Source organism: Plectropomus leopardus, chromosome 6 (genome assembly GCF_026936395.1).
Source record: "Plectropomus leopardus strain MGB_pleo_1.0 chromosome 6, ASM2693639v1, whole genome shotgun sequence".
In the NCBI taxonomy this organism is placed as follows: Eukaryota; Metazoa; Chordata; class Actinopteri; order Perciformes; family Serranidae; genus Plectropomus; species Plectropomus leopardus.
The window spans coordinates 32,251,861-32,276,530 of NC_142181.1; the positions used below are offsets into that span (position 1 = coordinate 32,251,861).

The window sequence follows — 24,670 nt, forward strand, 5'->3', positions numbered from 1 at the left end:
GTTACTAAAAGGTACTGACCATAGTATTCTTAAAGCTGAGCTGTGTAATAAAACACGGGGCAATATTACAAGCAGCACCTTTTATTACCTTTTTATGGGCACGACACATTCCGATTCTGTTAATTTGATTTCTCTGGTCGTGATTACGATATGATTCCCTGATGAGTTGTATATTTGTGTGTGTGTGTAGAGAGAGAGAGATAAATATACCATTATCTGATAATCACGTAAATATTAAAACCGACAGCGCTGCCGTTATACCGCCGATTAGCTGCTGTTGCTAATAAGCTAAGCTACTACGAGAGGAAAAAAGAGTTTTCTCTGCTTCATGTGCCACTGAACGGCTCTCATAGAAATGAATGAGGCCCCGCCCCCCCCGGCTGTATCCAGACTTCCCCCCCGGGCGAGCCTTGACTGCAGGAATAAACTGACGTGGGGGTAAAGGCGAGAACATCTGGTGACACATCCAGGAAATCTAGTCCGAAGACTAGACTGTCCCATTTAACAACTGTTGATGCGTAGGCTGCGTCCTCCGAAGGATGCAGACCCTGAATTGGGACACAGCTTATGTCAATGACATCAGGCATGTCAGTGTTTCCTCATACAACTGTTGGTATGATATTAAACAAATTAGCGCCCAATGAATGTGCTCTCTTACCCGTAGGTTATGATTAAGAAAAGAATATTGGTTGGACATTGTTAGGTTACGTACTTGATGTTGAGTTACGTATGTTAGGTTTAGGAAAGAAAAGTTACGTAGGTGAGGTTTTGGAATGTAAAGTTAGGTAGGCTGGTTTTATGAAAAGAATCATGTTTGGGCGTCGCTGTGTCACGTACTTAAAGTAGAGCTTATTACCAACCAATAAAAAAAACTTAAATAATCCCCCATTAATTTTCTATGTACTGTATTCATCTGTAGCCTATTTATTTATTTATTTATTTACCAAGTTCAGTCTTGTAGAGCCAGGAGGAGTATTTCCTTTGTGACAGCCAAGTTGGATCAAAGCCTTTCATTCTGTGGTGAGTCCTGTGCTGCATGTCAGGGGATGCAGTTTCAGCAGGAGAGCTGGTGGTGGCTGGTAATTTGACTAACAGCCGGCTAACGTTAGTAAGGCTTTTCGTTACTAGCTTCATGTTGAATGTGTCTAAAAAATGCGGATGAAGACTGAGTGTGTGCGCGTGTGTGTGTGTGTGTGTGTGTGTGTGTGTGTGTGTGGTCAGAGCATATATAATATAGTGGTAGGGGAACGGCTGAGATGACAAACAAGAGAAACCAAGATGGTTTGGGTGCGTTTGTCTCTGTCAAGTTTGAATGAAGAGTGTTTTATGATGAGTTAACAAGGCAATTAGGTCAGTCTTTCGTGACCGAGAGAAAGTTGAATTCAAAAGGTGTAAAGTTGTATTTCTCTGTTTGATAAGGAAAATAGGTGTGAGAGTATTACTTTTCTTAACATTTTACAGGTTTCTATTGTGTATTTAGGTGTCTGAAAAGCTGAAAGTAGGTAGCGCACTTGATGTGTGGGATGAAATTTCAGAGAGGAATGAAGGTATTAAATATTACATGCTGCCCAAGCCTAATGTGATGATCCTGAACCACAGACAAGTAGTTTTCCCATGTGAGAAGTATGTCCTTTGTTTGAAAAAAAAACCAAAAACTGTTTTTCCACAGTTACACCAAAATTGTAATAGGACCTGCACGCGTGCACCCTAAATGCAGCAATATATAAACAGTATATATGATTTATAATCACACATGAATATGTCAGCATTTAAGAACAAACAACTTTTTAAAACAGCGACTGCACATCCTCTATTTCCTGTGGTCCGTGGCAAGCCTGAATGAATAATTCACGAGTGGCCTTGGCCGTACTTTTTAGGCCCCTCACATCTTTGTCACCTGCCTTTAATGCAGCCCATCTGTTATTTCTGTTTGAGTCTAGTTTATTGTTGCACTCAGCAGAAGTTCCTTGTAAAAGCTTTGGTTGAATGAATGAAACAAAAGTTAATGAGTGTTTTAGCAACCACAGCATTACGCCACTTAATGCTCTCTTCATTAGTCACAGATGGAAACATCATAAAAGCACTTTACTGCCGTTTGTGTGTGTGTGTGTGTGTGTGTGTGTGTGTGTGGGGGGTGGTTGGTTGGCTCTACTGAGTGTTTCTAAGCAGCGACCTGTTGTTGCCAACATGCCGTTTGTGTTGTGCTGTTCGAGAGTTCCCATGAGAGAAAGGGGGACTGGGATAGAGACGAGATTGTGAATTAGACAATTGGACACACACACACATACACACACAGCTTGGATTGAAGAGTGTTATGTTGAAGGGGATCTCGTTTTCTGTCTAATTATCTGATTAGTTTGTTCTTGGAAGCATGAGCAAATTTGGTTAAGTTACTGGACAAAAACAATAACAACTCACAGTCACATGACACAAGCTCAACACACACACACACACACACACACACACACATATGCATCTTCTTTAGAATAAGTGAGATGTCGCAAAGCTTAAAGCTGAAACATCAGGTCACAGTGTCAGGCCACAGAAGAAGAGTTTTGGGCTTTGAAGTCATGGATCATTATTTAATTTGACTTGAAATATTATGCTAAACTCTCTTTAAGAAATATGCCATTGTAACAATTCCTTACTTGTCCACAATACCAGATAACTGTAGAAACGCAAGGTAAAAGTCAACAAATGTCAACAATATTTTTGTCAATTTGGCATCAATATAATCCATTAAGATGAAATGTGTTTACGTACATTCACCTTCATTTTATTAGGGCCTGAGCACCAACCGGTGTGAGGACCCTCTTTGAAATCAAGGATTTTTTTTTTTTTTTTTACCAAATTAATCGCATTTTTGGAGGTCTAACCATGCTCAAAAACTCATGGCACACATGTCCGGCCTGGCGAAAAATTTCGTAGTTTGGTGGTTTTGGAAACGAGCTTGACAAAATGGCTCCACAGCGCCCCCCAACGTGTAGCCCCAATGGCTGGTTTCACCTACAACTACGAAATTCGGTACACTTATGTATCATGCTCAGACGCACAAAAAAGCCTCTTGGACGCACCCCCCAAACTCATGGAGGCTCCTTTCCAGCACCCTGGAGTAGACTTTCCCTGGGAGGCTGAGTAGTGATACCCCATTAATTGGAGCACACCCTCCGGTCCCCCTTTTTGAAAATGGGAACCACCACCCCGGTCTGCCACTCCACAGGCATCATATCCGACCTCCATGCGACACTGAACAGCCATGTCAGCCAAAACAGCCCTACAATGTCCAGAACCTTCAGAATCTCAGGGCGAATCTCATCTACACAGGCGCCTTGCCACCGAGGAGCTTTTTGACTACCTCAGCGACCTCTGCCAGGGAAATGGATGAAGGTTCCCCCAAGTCTTCAGACTCTGCCTCCTCCACGGAGGACTTGAAGGCAGGTTTCAGGAGTTCCTCAAAGTGTTCCTTCCACCGTTCAACAATATCCCTAGTCCGGGTCAGCAGTTCTCCTCTCCTGCTGAGGACAGCCTGAGACAAGCCCTGCTTCCCCTTTTGAAGACGTCTCACAGTTTGCCAGAACTTCCTTGAGGCCAACCAAAAGTCCTCCTCTACGGCCTCCCCAAACCCCTCCCTCACCCGAGTTTTTGCTTTGGCGACATCCTCCATTGCGGCACTTCTGGCCAACCGGTACCTTCTGACCACAGCTTCTAGCAGCCGCCTCCACAATGGAGGTTTTGAACAAGGACCACTCGGATTCCATGTCCCCGACCTCCCCCAGGATGCACAAAAAGTTCCTCTGGAGGCGTGAGTTGAAGATCTTGCGGACATGGGCCTCCACCAGATGTTCCCAGTGCACCCTCACTGCGCGCTTGGGTTTACCAGGTCTGTCCAGCAGCCTTCCCTGCCACCTGATCCAACTCACCACCAGGTGGAGATCAGTTGACAGCTCCGTTCCTCTCTTCACCGAAGTGTCCAAGACATACGGCAGCAAATCAGATGATACGACTACAAAATCGATCATTGATCTTTGGCCTAGGGAGCTCTGGTACCAGGCACACCTATGAACATCCCTATGCTCGAACCTGGTGTTTGTTATGGACAATCCATGACTGACACAGAAGTCCGATAACAAAATACCACTCGGATTTAGATCGGGCAGGCCATTCCTCCCAGTCACGCTTCTCCAGGTTTCTCTGTTATTGCCCACGTGAGCGTTGAAGTCCCCCAGAAGAACTATGTCGGCACCCTTTCCAGGGCACTGCCCGGAGACTCCAAGAAGGCCGGGTACTCTGAACTGACGTTGGGTGCATATGCACACACGGCAGTCAGAGACCGCTTGTCTGCAACGCGCAGTCACATCAAAGTGACCCTCTCGTTCCCTGGGGTAAACGCCATCACAGCAGTGCTCAGCTGGGGGCTCGTGAGTATCCCCACACCCTGGGCAACTCCGGAAAAGGCAAGAGTCCAGCCCCCCTCCAGGGGTATGGTTCCAAAACCAGTGCTATGTGTGGAGGTGAGCCCAACAATATCTAGTTGGTACCGCTCAACCTCCCACACCAGCTCTGGCTCCTTCCTCACCAGAGAAGTAACGTTCCACATCCCTAGAACCAGTTTGTGACGCTCGGGATTTGCACGCCTGGGGCCCCCCTCCTGCCTGCCATCCAGCACACAAGGGACCTGACCATGATCCCTTTTTCTGCGGATGGTGGGCTCACAGGGTGGCAGCTCCATGTGATTTCTTCGGGCTGAGCTCAACCGGGCCCTATGGGGAAAGGCCATACTGGGCTCTGTAGCTCCTCTAGCTTGGAGGTCAGGGAGCTCTCTGCCTGCTCTTTGTCTTGCAGAGCCTTTTTTTAGGCTTGCGGTGGCCTGGAGGAGTACCGTTTTTTCCTTTTGCCCCGTGTTTTGCTGACTCTGCAAGTTTTCCTCTGCTTTCTTCAGAGCGACTGCCAGGGTGTTGTTGTCCTTTTGTTGAGCCTGGTTGGCGGCTTGCTTGCTCCGTCTCGTGTTTTAGGGAGGTCTTCTCCTACTGCCAAAGGTGACGGTTGATCTTCAGTTGATCTTCAAATTTAGTCTTAAGAGCAGCAAAGAAGTTCTTGTTTTCCATTTCCATCATTTGCAGCTGGACAAGATGAGTCTTTTGCACTATGTCCAGCTAGGAAATGAGGGCAGTCTTTTCTCTGTGCCATTGTTTGTTGTCAGTGTAGCTGGATTTCAAACTTTATCTTCAGAACTGAGACAAAGTTTGCTCTGGTGGTCTCTTGCAGCTTGGCCGAATTTGTCTCCTGGAGTTTGTGCAGCTGAGCAATGAGGGTGGACTTCTCCTCCTGCCATAGGAGGTGTTTGTTGCTGAGCACCTTCTCTGCCTCCTTCAGAGCAACCGCAAGTTTGTTATTTTCTTCTGCCTCTTTTTCTAGTTGAGCCCGAGAGGACGCCATGTTTTTTCAGCCTCCTGCTGGCAAGGAGAGGCGCTCAGTCTCTTGTTGTTCCTTAGCATTTTTATGGCTGCAGCAACCTTTCTTGTTTGCTCATTCAGCTTTGACTGTTGGGAGTCCTGGACTGTTTCAAACATATTGGCAGCTCCAACCTTTAGTAGCCACAGAGTGTCCTCCGCTTGCTTCAGTTTCTGCCGCAGTTGTTCAGTCTGAACCCTCTCATACACCAGATACTTACACCAGAGTCTCAGTTTTGGTGTCTCTTTCGACGCTATGCTCTTAACACTATTGCGGCCATTTGCCTCTACAGGGTGTCTTTCTGGTCCTCCACCTGCTCCAATTGATCTTTCAGGAGCTTGATGGTGGAGGACAGCTACTTCTGATGTTTCTGAGCCAGGATCCTCTCAACTTGTTGGAGGCTCTCCAGCTCCAGGTCCACATTGGTCCTGGCCACATTGAAATGCTGCATTCGCCGAGCGAGCTCGTATTTAACTGTCTCCAACTCTCTCAGAAGGGCGAGTTTTTTTCATCTGCACCATTCTGTGTTGGAGGAATGTGATGATGTGGGCCTGGTACTTCTAAGCACCAAAGTCCAGTTGGCTCTCCGGCTCAGTGTTGGTACTGGCCTCTGGGTTTTAAGGGTTTAAAACTGTCAGAGCGCTGCAATCCATAAACTCCTGTCTTAAATTAGATCGGTTGGTGTTGGTAATAACACATCAGATACACTGTGGCATCTAACTCCTTTAAGAGGGGGTGTGTGTGTGTGTGTGTGTGTGTGTGTGTGTGTGTGTGTGTGTGTGTGTGTGTGTGTTATCCTGCTGGGTACACAGATGCCTCCATTTGTGTTTTTGCCAATCACTGCTGATATCACCTCCTGGAAGGGCCACACCCACCTACAAACACAAACACAGCAACTTTACATTACATCTACATTTTATGTCAGCATTTTTACAGTTCTCACCCTCAATCACGTCTGTGCACAGCAGCTGCAGTACAGTCGAGTTTATGGACCGTGGTTATGGTTAATACAAAGACGAACATTAATTTCAAACTCTTGCACAGAAGGCGGACACAAAGCACACCCATTATATTACATTACATTATATAACATTTCTTTAGCTGATGCTTTTATCCAAGGCGACTTACAATAGGTGCATTCAACCTTTCCACTCCCCAGACCCCCAAACACTTTCTGCCTCATTACGTAAAAGACACACACTATGCATAAGAACTTAATGTTGGCATTGGATGTAAAAATTATGAAGCTTAGCACTGTCTATTATTTTATGTATGTTGAGGAGACCTATGCTCATTTTGAGGTTCATTCTTGTGTTTTAAGTTTCTACTACAACATGTTTACGTGCTTTAAGGGTCCGAAAACACTTTGTTGTCTTCACACTGTCTGTAATGGATCACCTGTATTCACCCCTTGTCTGAGACGCTCCATTTTAGCGTCTGTCTCTATATCTGTCTCTGTTCTGATTGGTCAGCCTTTCTGGGTCTTCCATAACTCGGTGTCTCTATAGCCCAGGCCCCCAGAAAGTGTGCCAAGCTTTGATTTTTTCATAGTGGCCAAACAGCAAAATTACACAGCCACATGATGCCCTACAACTCAAAAAGACTTGTTTCCTATTGGCTTACATGGCGAAAGAGACATCTGTATCTCAGCGGATACATTTTTTAGAGTGTCACAACCCCCAAGAAATGGCTTGATTCACTTTCAGGATTTGATCCATTTGGTCTGATAACATTTTGAAAGTCTAAAAGTGCCGTTCTGGTGTATGGCTGTATTCCCATTTCCCTGGGTTCGAGTCCGGCCTGTGGCCCTATGCTGTGTGTTGTTCCTCCTTCTCTGTTCCACCTTTCCTGTCTCTCTCAAACTGTCCTATAAAATAAAGGGAAAATGCTTCCAAAAAATAATCTTTTTTAAAACAGAGTGCTAAACTGTAAGTAAGCCGTTCGACAGGTGGAGGTTAGCTGCTCAGTCACACTAAGCAGTGCTCGACCACAGTGAGTCTTTAGTGCGTCTGCTCTATGAGCCGCACAGTGCAGCAGAAGTTGTAGAGTTTGTGTTGATGCCGTGGTCCTACCCAACGCCTCTTATGATTTACTCGCAGCAATTACTTTAACATACATTTAGCTTATTTTTAAAGCTTTGGCTAACTGTACGTGTATATATACAATTTTTTTTTCAAAAAAGAGAGGAGATTCAGGAATGTTAAACTAATAGGTCCCCCTTAATACAGAAAATCTTTTGGGATGAAAATCTCTTTTACCAAGGAAAGTTTTGGTGTAAATACCTGCAGATCCCGGACTGCACACACCAACAAACACACGGAAAAAATGAAGAATACAAGTTATTTCTTCAGTAGAAAGTAGCTCTTATAGAAACCATATCCATTGCACTGATGTGGAGACAGAAATGTCAGAGACATTTTCTAACCTGTTCCAGGGAAACCAAAACTATCTGCATGTCTAGATGCCTCGAGAGGTGAAAGAAAAAAGCATGTTTTTGTCATTCAGGTCGAGCAAGCCTTTAATTCAAGCAGCTAATAGAAAAGAATGAGAAATTGGGGTGTGTGGTGGCTCAGTGGTTAAAGCAGTCGTGCCATATATGAAGGCAGTGTCCTTGCTGCAGCAGCCGTTGGTTCGATTCCAGCTCATGGCCCTTTGCTGCGTGTCATCCCCTCTCTCTCCCCCTTTCACACTGTCACACTGTCCTAACTTATAGAGGCAAAATGGCAAAAAAAAAAAAAAAAAAGAATGAGAAGTTGTTTATCATATTATACAAATACGTCAGAGAGCCTCTCCATATTTTCCCCATCAACACGTTATAATCATTCCCTCCTAGAAATTAGTGTCATCAGAATTTACAGCAGCGAGAGCGTTTCACTCCTCCGCCAGCTGGCTGCGGCTTATATTACAGAGGTGTCTGATGAAGGCCAATTGCTCATCAAATCTGCTTTAACTTGATAGATGGGATGAGAGAGTGGGCACAGAGGGAGGATGACGTGTGTGAGAGGAAGATTGATGCTGCATTTGTACCAACATTTGTTTATGGAGACACAAAAAAAGGGTGTGATTTCTAAAGACATCTGTAATAACAGAACATTTTTAAGCTAAAGTTTTGGTTCAACATTTAGTTTTTGGATATGTGGGAGTATTTTATTTTGTGCAACTTTATTGTTCTACTCCACTTAATCCCAGAGGTAAATATGTTGTTTACTCTACTGCTTTTCTCTGACAGTTTTAGTTAAATTTCAAATTTTTCATCCTTCACCCAGCCAGACCACCAGTAATATTAATCCGAATTCATCATACATAATAATAAAACACAGGCAGGGAACATTTTACTGCACTAGGAGTACTTTTACTTTTGATATTTAAGGCACATTTTGCTAATAATGCCTACATACGCTTTCTTAACCCTTGGTAACCTGAACAAATTGGCTTGTTTTCTTTCAAAAACGTGGGAAAAAAGCTTTGAACAAAAGAAGAAATGACCTAAAAATTGGTTTTAAAGAAACATAACAGAAGGTTTTAAAAAAAACAAACATGGAAATGACTTTGAAAACATGCTTTAAAAAGTTTTAGTTAAAAGTTAAAAGTTTAATTAAAATATGTAATTATGATAATTACAAATATAGTATTTCCTTAGCTTTTTTCTTTTTTCCCCCAGACACTGTCCTCTAACTTTTGAAAATTGTTTTCTAAATCTGCTTTCTTACAATTTATTTATTTATTCATTTATTTATTTAAGGAAGAAAAGTGTTTGTAAATCATCGTTGTTTGTGTTCAACCACAACATTGCACCTCTGCAAAACGGCCCTCATGCAGAACATCAGGGGATTGCCTTGCATAGTCTTATTGGTCATTTTTGTTAGTTAATGTGAAGCATTCGTGTTGCACTTGTGCATCTTTCCAACAAGAAACAAAGAAGTGAGTTTGGGAACGTTGTGCTATGATTGATGAAACTCACAGAAAACGATAATTCAAATTCTGGTGGAAATCAGAACCGAAAAAATTGCAAGGTGGTGCAGAATTCCCAATGATTGGTTGAATTTGCGTTAATTGTAATCTGGAGGGGTTAACTAGTATATAAAGTATAATAGTGTCTTTTCTTAATCAATTCGTAACAGCAACCAAATTGAGGATTTGCTAAGAATCACAATCCACATCAGATGGCAAAGAGAAAACACTCTGAGACAAAGAAAGGTTGAACCCAAAAGAGCAAGCCCATCTTGTCACATCTTGGTCTCATTAGGCAGAGTGGCCCGCTGCCTCTGATCTATAGATTAAAGCCCTCAAAAACTTTTAATCTTTCTTGGCAGCGGCTAAAAGATCGAACAAATAGTCCTTCACAAAATAAGATGCTGCGAATAAAGAGCAGAGAGAGCGAGGGAAGGGAGGAAGTGATGAGGAGAGTGAGTGGGAGGGAAAAAGTTATTCCATGAGGGATTCCTTGGCTAAGGTCAGGGGAAATAATCATGGTTTGAGCTAAAATGACAAGTTTGCTTGCAGAAAGGCTAACTGAGGGCATCAGGTGAGGTGTTTCTCCTTGCTATCGTCCTGTCTTTGTCTTTCATCGTGCACTCACACATGGCAAGTAGTTTATTCTAAGACTTTTCTGATGACAGTTACATGACTTCCTGCCAGCTGAAGTACAACTTCAGTGGCACATTGTAGCCAGTTTGCGCAGTTGGAAAGCTTGTGTTTGTGAGCCACACAGGAGAGCGAACATTAAGAGGGAGAAGAAGTGAGAGAGTGACAGACAGCAGGGGAGAGAGAGGACAGAAATAGGCCAAGAAAAGCACCGGGGACAGAAAAGCCTCTCTCTTCAAAAGTGTGTTGCTGCCACTGCTAATAATGTCTGCTTTTAAAAGAGCCAAGACGAGACTTTCAGACGGTCGTCTGTTCTGTAAGTATCTCAGAGTGGCAAGTGACCTTGAGTCACTGCTCTTCGAGCCAAAGGCTCCTCAACTTTCTGCTTTTTACTCTGACTTAACCCCAAAGGTCCCACATCATCACTCAGTACATACTTATAGAATGTGTAAAAATCAAGCTGCAACCTTTGAGGCTGAGAAGTAATTCCAACGCAGAAATGCCAAAAACCACAGCTCCTCCTAATGACCACTTGATGCTGGCTCCAACAGCGAGTCAGTCCCCATATACCGACATCTTAAAATACCAGGCTTTACAGCAGTTTTGGGCCCTCTAGCTAATTTCTCTTTTCATTGTGACTTTCCATTTTTTTTAAGGTTAGAAGTTACACATAATGAAGTGGATGTCCCATTGAGTGACAGGCTGTCTGGGAGGCATAGCTACAGTCTATGAGTCAGATCCACTCCTCGCTCCTTCAAATCTCCACCCTCTTCCCCAACAGTGTTAATTTCATTGACGAAAACCATGACGAAAATTATTCTTCAACTACCTTTTTTTCCATGACCAAAATGAGGCGATGTCAGGCTAAAAATAGATCTTGATAATGAAAACTATGACAGAATCTTTGTTTCACTTTCGGTGAGGAAAGAAGAGACAAAAATGTAAGAGGTAGACAATCAAACATTCAGAGTGAGAGGATAGGAAAATAGAACGGCCAACAACAGCCGTACGTGCAATCTTTTTCTAATGTTGTATGAGCAACAGTATGAAATTGGACAGCCAACTGGCTGTGAACTCCAGTAAATAGTCGGCACCAGGATGTCTCAGCAGCCTGCAAAACAACTGAGCAAACATTTTGATGAGTGGCAACCCTAGGAAAAAATCAGTCAATTCTGTCAGAATCTCACACAACAACTTTCATGCGTCACACATGTATTGATTCTATAATTGAATCTGATTAACCTAATAGTACTGCATTAGGCCCTACCATACTTTGAGCATGTAGCTTATGAAAATGAAGTGTTGAAACTTGACACTACAGCTGCTCTGCACACAAAATGCACTTTTCAAAATCAAGCTTTAAAAAATATTATACATTCATATTATTTTTATTTTATTATTTTAATGACATCAGTCCTAATCATAAATATCAAATATTTAATCATTTTCAGAGATTAAAGCCTTTTAATGCCAGGTTTTTAAGATACAAAAAGCACTACCAAATTAGTATTTTCAATGTACTACATGCAAAGTAGATTTTTTTTGTTATCTGAGCCTGGGATATGTCAGTGATTTGCAGCAACATTGATTGTGACAGTGCACCTTATGGAGATACCATGTAATTTCTCCATATGACAAATATGGTAAAAATTACATTATCAGGTGGAAAATAGTAAAAATGACAAATTCCAAGGCAAAGGCCGAGAATGACACCCAGAAATAATGCAATGCATGTTTTTATGCTTTGATGGCAGTGGGATCAAAAATTGCAATTTGAATGGGTTTCAATGGCGCATTTTTGCATGTAACAGAATGTAACAATTTTGTTTCCACAGTGTATTTTAGACTAATTGTAGGAGCTGAACTGGAAATTCCAAGATTAAACAAAAGTATACAATCATGCCAAAATGTATGCCATATGCATGAACACAGCCAAAATTATCCAAAAAATGAAGAATGAAAAGTGATTAGATTGCGCCAAACAGTCCCTGAGCATTAAATGACCCACTGTGCCATTGTGTATCAAGACTTGTTGCACACTGGACAGATGAGGACACTGAAATCTGGTGGACATGATGGTTTGTTGTACCCTCTGCATGACTTCCTGTGGGATGTTTATTCTCTGTTTATTTGCAAACAGCTTGTTGGCATTTCCAGCTGATGCTCATTCACTGGAGCGCTCACTTTCAGACCTCCAGAACAGCAAACATCCGCCACCATGAAATCAGACTTTGAATCCCTCGGGGCTGCAGAGACTGTTCTGAAAGCGACCTCTGACCTGTGCAGAGAAGGTGACACACAGAAAAAGATAATTACCCCCTCAGGGATCAGCAGGGCCTGATAAGAAGCACAGCTGCTCGCTTGTTTCACTGTTACCTGTTTGACCCAGTGGAGCGTTTAACTCTTTCCATCCACCAAACCATTCGTGATCATGTGTAATGAATTATTGTTTATTGAGTATTTTTAGATTTACCTGGAGCCCGCCCACACCCAAATCTTCAAACACAGGATTTATAGATTTAATCTTCAAATGAAGCTTTAATCTATAAATATCTCTATATGCTGACATTATTTGAGGTGAAACAAGTTTATGTGTGAGCATTTGAGTTTATCAGATAAGCATTTTCAGTTCAGTACTGAATCAGAAAAACTGTAAAAGTCAAAATTACTCGGTTTTAAAGGTCCAACCAAATATGGGGCAGTATTTCACCCTTAAAATGACCTATTTATAATTCAGTCATTTCGGTCTAAATAAGGCTGCTATCTTATTTGTTTTAGCATGCCGTTTGTGTAAAGTTTACTTTACAGCTTACTCAGCTCAGTTTTAGCAACCCCACAGTAACAGGAAAATGTTTGAACAGTTTATCACAAACTGAAGGCTACAGTTTGTGTTGTCATTAGTTACACTAAAGAAGTGTTTTGGTAAATAGACAACCTTAGATGTTACTTACGAGACTAAAAGAAATATTGCAAGTTCAGCGGCAAACCACATCATTTGACTCAAGAGCTTTCTTCAGCATTGGAAAGCTGCACAAATATTTACTCTAGTTTTTGCTTCTCTTCTTTGCTGCGGGGGATAATATGTGATGGGGATAACGTTTGTTTTCCTGGAGCTTCTGCCGTTACTGTGTTTTTTTACATACTAACTAACTACCATTTTCACCTGAATACAGGATGACCCTGATCATTGGACAACCCCCTCTTTTTTACGACTCATCTTTTGGAAGAAGATTTTCTGAGGACCGAATCTTGTTTTAATAAAGAAAATATTTTTAATATTTTTTTTAAATAAGAGAAATAAAAAAAAGATATATATAAAATTGTCAAATTTGAATAAAATAAAAACCTGTACACCATAATCACTATTGTAGATGAAAGACTTATGGTAGGCCGTTTTTCTACCATAACAAACTGTAGTGTGTTTTTGTGTTGTTTTTCAATCATATATTCACACACCCTCCTGTTAATCTCACGAAAGTGCCCGCTTTGTAGGCTGCAGTAAGCTTCTCTTTGACTGTTGGTGTTTTTCAGACAGTCTTTTTGGGCTTGTTATCGCTGTACTTTTGAGTTGCTTTGTTTCCATCTTTCAGGCCCCCTGACACTGTTGTCAGTTTTGATTGACAGCTCCAGTCATGAGGGGCACATTGAGGTTACTGGTATTAGGCCTCACCTGTTGGTGTGGATGTATATAGGCGTTTAAAAGTCTCGACCCCCAAAATAGGAACACCTCACTTTTTCAGATATATTCAGAGGAAAAAAAAGACGTCTCATATTCGGGTCAATAGGGTAATTCACTGAGACTGTAACTTTGTGTTGTATCCATTGACTCTGACCGGCTCAACATCTTCACCCTCTCCTGCGGCACACTGGAGGCTGCAGTGACTCAGTATCGCCTCTCAGGGCAGGATGTGTTATTACAGCAGAGACAGCCCGTTCCTGGCTGCTTGGCAGTGGATATCTCTGCAATACAATACGAAGACATCTTGGACGTAACGTCAAAGATGTTACTTCTCCACACTCTGTTGATAGAGTTAGTTCCTTTATTTTAAAAAATGTTTTCAGCTAAAATGATGTCCGATCTTACGAAATTCACCTTTAAAAGTAGATGTGTTTCTTTTTCTAATCAGAGATGTGGGCTTTTCTATAGGCATGCATCTCTACTCTAGCCTTGGGGATAGATATGATAGCTAAGCGCTCTCCTTTTCCTGCTTTGTTTGATACGCTGCTTTTGTGGCGTAAATCAAGCCTTCTTTTTCCGAGTTGATTGTACAGTGGCAGGTAGAATTGCATAGTGAGGCTTACAGGCTTATACGGAACCAATCTAAATGCTGATGGTGTCATTATTCTGTAGCCGTTTACATTTACTTCATTTGGATAAGGTTAAAGGAAAAAAAACTTGTCTTTTAAACAGTTTAGAAAGCAGCCTCCCCTTTGCACTGACTTTGGGACTTTTTCTCTTTTTTCCAATAGTTGTCAATGTCTGTGTGTGAAATCCTTCTCTTGTGTTTCTTTCAAAGCGAGACAGCCTCAGCATGTCATTAAATCTAAGTGCATTTTCTTCTGAAAATTGAGAAAGTGTTTGTGTTGCTGTGGTAACCTGTATGGCTTTGATGAAATCCTCAGCAGCCCCGTTGCTTTGAGCACAAATTACTTATTGATATTAAGCATCGATTTGGAGAATGGAGGAGCGAAGAGCGACCGAGCAGCCTTTACGCAATACAGTGTGAGTGATTCAGCATTTTCCCAGAAAGCTGCACTGTGTCCATTTAAGAAAGTAGTATTCATTTAACCTTATTATTTCCTATTTAATATTAGATTTAAACTTAAAAACAACAAGTTTATAGTTGTCTCCTTGAGTATGGAGCTCTGTAATGATCGCTGGTGCTCAGCGTGTCACCACAGAGACAGCAGCAGCAGTTGAACCTCTCCTGGGCTGATTCTTAAAGGCTAATTAACGGTTTAGGTCCAAATGTTGTTGTAGCTTTGAATAAAGTTCAGCAGGAAATCAAATGCTGATAATCATTACACACAGAAACATGTGTTTAATTAGTTCTTTGAGTTGTGTGTCAGTTTGGCCTCTCTCTGTCTGTGGTAGTGAGCACTCTGTAACTGTAATTTAGCTCAATGTCCCGCCTACAGCACTGTTTTATTGTTTACATGTCTCGAGTAATAGCCAGCAACGTCAAAGGCTGTCTCGACACGGATGGGCCGGGAGACTGGAGCTGCTCTGATCAGTGTGCAGAACTGTGAGTCAAACAAACGGCAGCAGAGAATATAATATTACACACACTCGCATCCCTCTGCGCACAAGATGCGCTTTTCAATTTCAAGCTTTAAATAAATATATTATACATTAATATGATTTTCTACTTTCACTGAGTTATTGTTTTTAACCAACATTAGTCCTAATCATAAATATCAAATATTTTTAGGAATTTTAACCATTTTTTTCTAAAAACCAATGTTTTTAGATGAAAAATAAAACACAATAAAATTAATTATTTTCAATATGCTACATGCTAGGTGGATAAGAAAATCTACTTTGTATGTAGTATATTGAAAATAATCATTTGAGTCATCTGAGCTAGGTATGAATACCGATTGTACACATTCCCATTGCATTAAAAAGTCAGATGTTAGAGGGTGGTAGCGGGTTCTTGCGCAGTGGGAATGAGGCTTTAGGGATGCAGACCAAGAACCTTGAGCTCTTTGTCATGTTCCTCTGGCCACTCATGAAAAATCCTTGCAGTATTTGGTAGCAAACCTGTTCTGTAATAGTATATCCATCCATCCATGTGAATACTAGGCGCCAAGGTTTTGTAACAAGATGATCAAAGTTATTCAATTCAGCTGTGGTTGTAATGTTTTGGCTGAACAGTGTATATTGTTTTTTAGGAAAATCCTGCATAGTATCTCTTTAAACTATCCAACAAAATATAAACGTGTCTGGTGCTCTCACATGTTTGTGTTACCTTATGTTGATGCTCAGCCGTGCAGCAGGTGAACACTGTGGCATTCAGGCTCCGTTGTTCAGCTGGTGAGTCAATCTGTCGGCCTGTGATGTCGAGTGCCAGCTAAACCAGCTCGCCTCGGGCCAACACACAGCAGAACCCACAAACAGAAAACCGAGTGTGTCCTCAGAGCTCTCACAGAATACAAACGTATTACAGTAATAGGTCTAAATTCACCTTTCCTCCCGTCCACCACCAACAGGAATGAATAGCAACGGACCTGTCAGCATCAGCTATCATCGTTTAATGCACTGTTTGTTTAAATGGCTGTTTGATGAGTGCAGGATTACAGTCAGAGGCTAGTAAAGGCACTTAATGTAACATGCATGATGGGAGAGGAGAGATCAGATACACGGCGTAGGCGACAGAGATTAGAGAGGGAGGAGGTGGGAAATGGCAGAGGCAAAGGAGCCAGTGTGTGAGTGTCTGTCCGCAGCTAATCTCACAAACTACCAGACCAATCAGCATAATATTATGTTTGCACATTTATGACTGTTTGCTGTATGACCTCTCGTGGTTGCAGTGACTTACAATTACTTAACTGTTTAATATCATTGACTGCTGACGAAACCCTCTGTCACAGGCCACACTTTGGCATCCGTCTTGACTCAAAAATGGGCATCCAAATAAAAGTTTGGTGTTATTTTGAACTGGTGCATCTGCAGTTTGATTCCAGACCCAAAATGTTATGATCCACTAAAGTTAGGCACGATAAGAGAAGAATCACTACCCGGTTTTGTTATCTTTGTCACCATCTTGACTGTGAAGGAGGCGGGAGGGACTATTCCACCAGGCGTAGATGCAATCCGTTTTCATTTCCATCCGATACAAGGCATTATACCTCAATGGGGGCATTTTGCCTGCCAGATTTTGCTGACTATTTCATTTCTCCTTGATATTTGTGCTTTTACCATAAGTAAGAAAGCAGGCTGTGTAGTTAAAGTTATAGTTTGGGATTCACTGAAGTGGGGCTGTATTAGATACTTATGTATTGTCAGTGTATTACAAAATAAGTAAAATATAAAAATGAAATATAAAAAAATATATAAATAAAATAAAATATGTGCATTACACTTCAATTTCACACCGGTACGTAATTGTTTTGAAAAATGTAAAATATGTATAATAAGGTTTGTATGTTAAGTGTGTAAAAATGTGTAAGTATAGAAATATGAAAATATGGCCATTATGCTACAATATGTGACAGAATAAAATGAAAATACTATTAAAAAAAAAAAAAGGATGACATAATATCATGCTCTTGATCATATGGTGACATGATCCTGTTGAATTTCAACTGACAGACTGATGTTGAGCAGCTCATAATCAGCTGAGAAGATGCAGACATCGATAGATATACATGCGTGTGTCGATAGATCCTTAGGTGTGTGTGTGTGTGTGTGTGTGTGTGTATGTGTGTATGTGTGTGTGTGTGTGTGTGTGTGTGTGTGTACAATCTGTAGTTCAGTCCGTGAAATGCACCTTTTACTCCACAGGCAGTTAGTTGAATGCATGTTACATGTGCTGCAATTTTTTGCTGAGAGAGCTTGATGTGTCCTTGGCTTCACTGCTGCACTGATTTCACCCTCAAGGTGTGTGTGTGTGTGTGTGTGTGTTTGTGTGTGTGTGTGTGTTTGTGTGTGTTTGTGTTTGTGTGTGTGTGCACGTGTGTCCTCAGTAGGGAGGGATTAGTGTGTGTAGTGGTTCTACCTCTCTCTCACACCCCTGGTGATTGATGACCCAACCCAGCCTCTCCCCTGGTCACCATAGCAACAAACTGCTCCTATACCCCAAACAGCAGCTATAAATGCATTCAGGACTTTGGCCCACATCATTTCTGCAATCCACTCTTTTATATCCTCTCCTCCTTTCCTTCCATGCCTCCTTTTAGTTCTTCCCTTTCTTTTACCACATCCCATTATTCCTTTTGTGCCCCCTTCTTTGTCTTCTTTACCTCTTTTTTTATCCCACCTTCTTTGCCATCAAACCAACTGCCCTCCCCTTTACTCATTCAGTCCCTCCTTCTATGCCTCCATGACACATTTTATCCCTCATAACACCTCTTCAATTGACCTTTCAGTCCCTTCTCTTTCCCAGCTGTCTCCCCTCCTATCCCTCCTTGTATCCTTCTTTCCTCACTTCATTGCCTCTTTTATTCCTCCATCTATCCTGTATTACTCCTTTTATCACTCCATCGCTCCTTCTGCTCCTCCAGTCTCTACTTTCATCCTCATGTCAACCCTTCTCTCCAACCCCTTTCATTTCTCTCCCACATCTCCCTCTTATCTGCCAGTCCTTCTTTTCCTCCATTCCTCCATCTCTATCTCTACTTTCTGTCTCTGTCTCTTCTCCTCCTTCTCCCTAATCTGCTGTCCATTCCTTGTTCTTCTCTCTTCTTCCAGTTCTCCCTAAAGAAGTATTTTATTGATATAAAGAATGTCCTCACGTTAAACTTGGCTGTCAGTACTAGAAAGTAGAAAGATGCATACTTTTGGAATTGGTCATTCATTATCGGGGAAACCAGAGGAAAAAGAACTGTGGCATTCACTTAAGATTTAGAAAACCTACAACTACAACAATGCGCTGCACCACAATGGACCAATAAAATTAAACGCATTCGTTCAACACGATGACGGCTGCCTGGCAACCAACAATCCCATATTTCAGCTAAATGGTAAGTTTAGACTTTTCTGAAAACATTTTAATTGGGCAACTCAGGAACAGAATCTCAGTTTATATATGATCAGCGGTGCTTAATTTTATCATTTGATCTCAGTTTTTCGGGCCTCCATTTTGACTGTGCAGAAAACAGTATGGCACCCACTTCCTGTATACAATCTATCACTCTTACAGCTAAACACAGCACTTAAATAGGTTTCTGAAAACATTTTAGATGAGACAAAGGCAGTGAAGTAACATTATCTTAGCTTTTTTCTGATCAGCACTGCTTAGTTTGACCATTTGATCAGATTTCGGTACGACTTTGAAAGATTGGCAAAGTATCCCTTTAAACTCTACTTTCATGCATCACTTCCCCTGTATTACAGTCGATATGAGTTAATCAAAACAAACTAAATGTAATTCATCTCTGCTGCTGAGTGTGAGAATCACAGTCGAGTCCATTAGTCTTCACTCTCATCTTCACTTTGTTTCCCTTCAATTTGAAGGTGCTCCTAGCTCTGCTGAGAAAACAAGAGGAATCAAACAGATGAATGAAACAAGAGATGAATCTAAACTTATTTGAAACAACTTTTCATCACTGGAGACTCACACTCTTATGGTGTATGTCAGATAATTAAAACCTCATTTCTGAGGTTGTCAGTGTTTATAAACGGTTGGAGGAAAGAAAAATGGTTTCTAATAATCAAGCCCTCCAGGATTGGGATGATGTGGAATGTTTTTGTGATTGTCATGGCCTGAAATGCCTGATTTTGCAATATTTTAGCCTTTTTTTTATCATAAGAGTTTGTACTTTTTTAAAGTTACGATTGTATAGGATTCACATTATGATATGGTGCTTTTTTTAAAAAATATCCTAAGGGTTGGTGGGGGATCACGTGTTTGCCCCAAGGCTGCTCACAACAACACTCAAATGGTTTGACTTAGTAACTAAAACTGGGTCATAAAGGTTGGTTAATTTGCCTGCTAACTGTTTCTCTGTCACTGTGTGTGTCACACACACAGCGGTAGTCTAATGAGAAACATAGAGACACAGAGAGGGGCTGAGCATATCAATACACTGTGCACAGCTGTTCAATAAAATGAGTCAAATTTCCAGTGAAGTTGCGATGATTGGACAAAATTGCAAGGAGTGCAGAAATCACAGGGACTGTTGATATCGCAGTGTCACAAAATCTTGGAAGGACCAGCTACTGATGAAAAAGAACTGAGGATGTTCTTCTTCCCTATTTCTATATTATTATTTCATTTTTCTTTCTTTAGCAATGGTTTTAGTGTTATCATGATTACAGAATTTTGAAAATAATATAACAAGTTTGTTTTGATCTCATTTGTTCTTGACTTTAGTATGTTTCCTCTTCTCACTTTTGTTTTTCTTCTTGTGTGCTGAGCTGAACTGACAATCAAAGAGATCACAATCACTGAGGTGCTCTGCCGTCTCCGACAATAATACTGATACTGAGTTGTCCGTATGAAAAAAACGCAAACAAGGGCTGACTGGTGATAACAGTGCGAGACAACCCAAAAACTAGGGAGACAGACACTTACCAATGGCAGACTTTTAGCTTGGTGTGTCAGGGCCTCTAAGAACAAACAGACCTTTTTGGACTAATGATGATTCTTGTTTCATCTTGTCTTTGTTGACAGAACTCTTCTGCAGCCTGTAGCGTCCCGTTGGGTCACAGGAGATACAGAGGAGCAAATATGGAGAATAGACATGTTGTTAGTTTCACAAATCCAAAGTGACGCCACACAGAATCTAAATATCAAACTTGTCATGTTTGTCGTGTCAAAATATTTGCTGCCTCTGTTTGTGTGGGCAGGTTTATCAAAAGAGAAGACAAATATTTAAAAAGGCTGACCTTGGTGTATTTACTGTGTGAACTGGGATTGTTATAATACAGCAGCACGAAGCAATGGTTCTCTGCTGGAAAACTGCAGAGAGTTACTGCTTTAAGCGAAATAATGCAAGTATTTTGAGATCATGAGTGAGGGTAATATGGAGCATGTCAGGGACAGGTGGTTTGTTGCGGCCTCCGCAGGGATGTGGACATTGCACCAGACCATTGTTCTGAAGTCAGAGCTGAGTCAGAAAGCGAAGCTCTTAATTTACTGATCCATCTATGTCCCAACCCTTACCCATGGTCATGTGCTTTTTGCTAGTGACTGAAAGAATGAGATACCGAATACAAGTGGCCAAAATGAGCTTCCTCCGTAGGGTGTTGGGGCTCGCTTAGCCTTAGAGACACGGTGAGGAGCTCAGACATCCGGGGGAGCTGGAAGTAAAAAATATGTGCCGGCTGAAGTGGTGCATCATCACATAAGGATGCCTACTGGGGTTTTCTGGGCATGTCCAAGTGGTAGGAGGCCCGGGGCAGACTCAAAACACACAGCAGAGATTATATATCTCATCTGGCCTCAAATCGCCTCAGGGTCCCCCAGAAGGAGCTTGAAAGCGTTACTGAAGAGAGGGACACCTGGAGTACTTTGCTCAGCCTGCTGCCCCTGCGACCTGGCTATATAGAAGCTGTTAAAAAAGAATGAAATGAAATAATTGAAATGAAATAATTTTTGTGGCTTTTCCTTCATGTAATGTACAGAAACTCCTTAACAGAAAACAAGGATGTGTAGAAATCAAGGGAACAGAATTTAAGAAAGAAAAGGCAACAGAATGAATCTTTTATTACAAACTGCAATTAGCTGAGGTTTTAAAACAGAAGGCGTGAATGGGCACTTTCATCCTCACAAACCGACCAGTGGAGGGAGAGGAAGAGAGAGGAAGAAGATAAACTGCTACTGTAGGAAAAAGGGTTCAGTCCATCTGTCCATCCTTTGGTTTCACACTGAGATTTAAATCTCATCAATTGGCAGCAGATGCATTCTTGAATACTTACACACACACACACACACACACACACACACACACACACACACACACACACACACACACACACACACACACACACACACACACACACACACACACACACACACACACACACACACACACACACACACACACACACACACACAAGGCAGAGAGCCAAAAAGGAGAAAACTGCTAATTTTCATGAAAACTTTCAAACAAAATATAGTAAACAGACACATATCAGTTGGCTCGTGTGTGTGTGTGTGTGTGTGTGTGTGTGTGTGTGTGTGTGTGTGTGTGTGTGTGTGTGTGTGTGTGTGCGTGTGTGTGTGTGTGTGTGTGTGTGATCGACAGAGAAAGAGGGGAGTGACATTTGGTGAACAGTTTTGGGTTTGCATGATTCAAAAAAACACAGAACACAAACAAACATAAAACTTGTGATGTCAACCTGTTTTCCTGGAGGCATCATGGCGACTCATGTCTCCTCACTCCTTTCTGTGCTACATGACTCTCTCCGACTCTCCTTCCTCTCCTATTGTCTCACCCATTTTTTTTGTTCCTCCTTCAAAGTTCTCTCCCTCCTCTTCATCCCCTTCTCGTAACCTCCTGCTCTGTCTATCTTCCCTGCCCTGCCTTTCTTTTCTGTAGCTTTTTTTTCTTCTTCACTGCCTCTCTTGTAATTTTCTGTGAACCAGTGACTCACTGTGGAAGTGCAGCAGGGATCCGTGGCACAACTTAATCCACTTCCAAGGTGCACCGAGAAGTCTGTAGCAACACCTGTAGTACAAAGAACAACATTATTATCAGATCAGCGTGTTTTGGCTCGTAGCCTTCATCAGAGTACCGGTGACTCACCGCCGTGAAGAGAGTGTACCAGGGTCGCCATCTGATCACGTCATCTGCTGTGAATCATGCTTTTTATCTTCTCTGAATTTCTTTGTTTGTGTTAAAGCTGAGTTTCTAAATGCACCAACCTGAGTTCTTACTTGATGTTCAAGGGCCTGAGGAGGTTCTCTGCTCTGATACGAGCAGTGAAAATATGAATGGAGGCGAGGTTGTGGTGATAGATGATTCAAGACTTATTCTGGCAGATATGGGCGCATTCTTGACTTGGGTTTGACATTGGAAAGTTAATTAAAGTTGTACATTCATGAATGTTCAAACTGGTGGCTATAGGTTGTTTGCACATAACATCACGGCACCCCGAAGAACTGCCGATGGGGGGCAGGACGCGATTTCTGCATGGAGAAGCGCTATAAGAATGACAAAGTTTTGTGCTGTTTACGGCTGTGCCTACCAGTCAAATCAGGAAAAAAACAAGAGCTACTTTCCCTAAAGTAGTGACACATAAATGCAAGAAGTTTAAAAAACTCATGGATAACTGCAGCAGACGTGGATTAAAAATCTCCACATGAAGTCTGGAGGAGCGGAGTCAGACAATGCTCGTCTATGTTTTGCAGTATGTCATGTTTTCAGCTGTGTTTCTGAGCACCACTGACAATGGTTGACCTAGCATAACAAGGTAGAAAATAGTAGCTGCAGTCAGCCAGCTAGCGCATAGCCTGATGCTGATGCTGCGTCCATCCCCATAAAGTCACTTTAGAGTTGAAACAGCAACATAAAAAGACAGTAAATAACAAGTAAGCATATTCACCTTTACTTTATAGGGATGGACGTAGCATCAGCATCAGGCTAGGTTCTAGCTGGCTGACTGTAGCAAGACGGCAATCATTTAACTCTGCTTTCAATCCAGTGTCGTTGACCCAGCCACACGTGAAAAAGTTATAAGCCTCAAGACTCTTGTACGCCTTTATTTGGTTAGTCATGTAGTAGGAGGTCTGCAGGACTAAAAAAAATGTGATATAGATTGCCTCCACGCCAGGCAAATCCGTGAACCCGGGGAAAAATCACTTGTTTGTATAGTGTAGGGATCGTATCCAATGTATCTAAAAATTTTCTGATGATAGCTGCGGCTTGCAGGTACGCGTATTCTTTTTTTCTCCATTCCCAATAATTCCCAACCATCTGACTATCGTGCATCATCAGGATTATGTGATTGAAAACAAGCTATTGTCACAGTTCATTTCTTTGTGTATATATTCAGCTGGTATTATTTTCACGTCACAGCAGAATTAGTCGATGATACAGCAAAGGACATATCAAAGCTATTTTCACGCTCAGTGAGACTGCGCAAACATTCATCTATCAAACCTTCCATGCTCTATCTCTGCAGTTGTAACCCAGGTACCTTTTCACATCTGTCTGCCAGTACATCAGATTTTGTGGATGTTAATGAAGAATCCAAAGAGATGTTTGTTTTAGAAGTAACCTTTCACCCTAACCAAGAGGCAGCCTTTATGACCAAGGTCCTCAAATACCAACCATTCCTAAATACCATCTCAGAGCAAGCTTGGAGGTGCAGACTCTTTGTTTTTATATTTTGCAGCCTGGACACATTCACAGGTTGGTCATAAGAGGGCCACAACAACTTGGGATGCCCAAAAAGGGCCAAACAGCCAGCAAAGTGCTGCGCTGTCTCTGCTATTATTGGCAACTGCCATTTGTGGTGGAGATATTGCTGCTTATATCACTGACAATAGAGTGACATGGTTTTTATGGTGAAAACCTTATGTTACACGCAGATTTTGTCAACACAGTAGTGTCGGGGCCTCTGTGGCTCAGATGTAGAGTGGGTTGTCCTCTAATCGGATGGTCAGAGGTACAATCCCCGGTTTCTCCAGTCAACATGTAGAAGTATCCTTGAGCAAGATACTGAACCCCAAACTGTGTGAGTGTGCGTAATTATGATTACTGAGTAACAGGTGGCCCCATGTACGGTAGCCTTGGCCACCTGTGTGTAAATGTGTGTGAATGGGTGAATGTGACATGTAGTGTGAAAGCACTTCAAGTGGTCGAAAAGCATAGAAACAATGACCATCACAATGGTGCAGCTGTGGCTCAGAGGTAGCGCAAGCTGTCCTCTAATTGGAATGATTCAATCCCCGGCTCCAGTCAGTATGCTGAAGTATCCTTTGGGTGAGATATGAACAAGATATGGCTGATCATTCGATGTGTG

General features: G+C 41.9%; 1 protein-coding gene and 1 pseudogene across 5 annotated transcripts in view; one reads left to right on the forward strand and one right to left on the reverse strand.

The window, feature by feature from the left end:
* Nucleotides 1-3,664, reverse strand: part of LOC148189438 (uncharacterized) — a 31,230-nt pseudogene extending 27,566 nt beyond the window's left edge.
* Nucleotides 1-24,670, forward strand: part of slc8a2b (solute carrier family 8 member 2b) — a 264,636-nt gene that overhangs the window by 186,226 nt on the left and 53,740 nt on the right. The gene's annotated exons all lie outside the window — the stretch shown is intronic.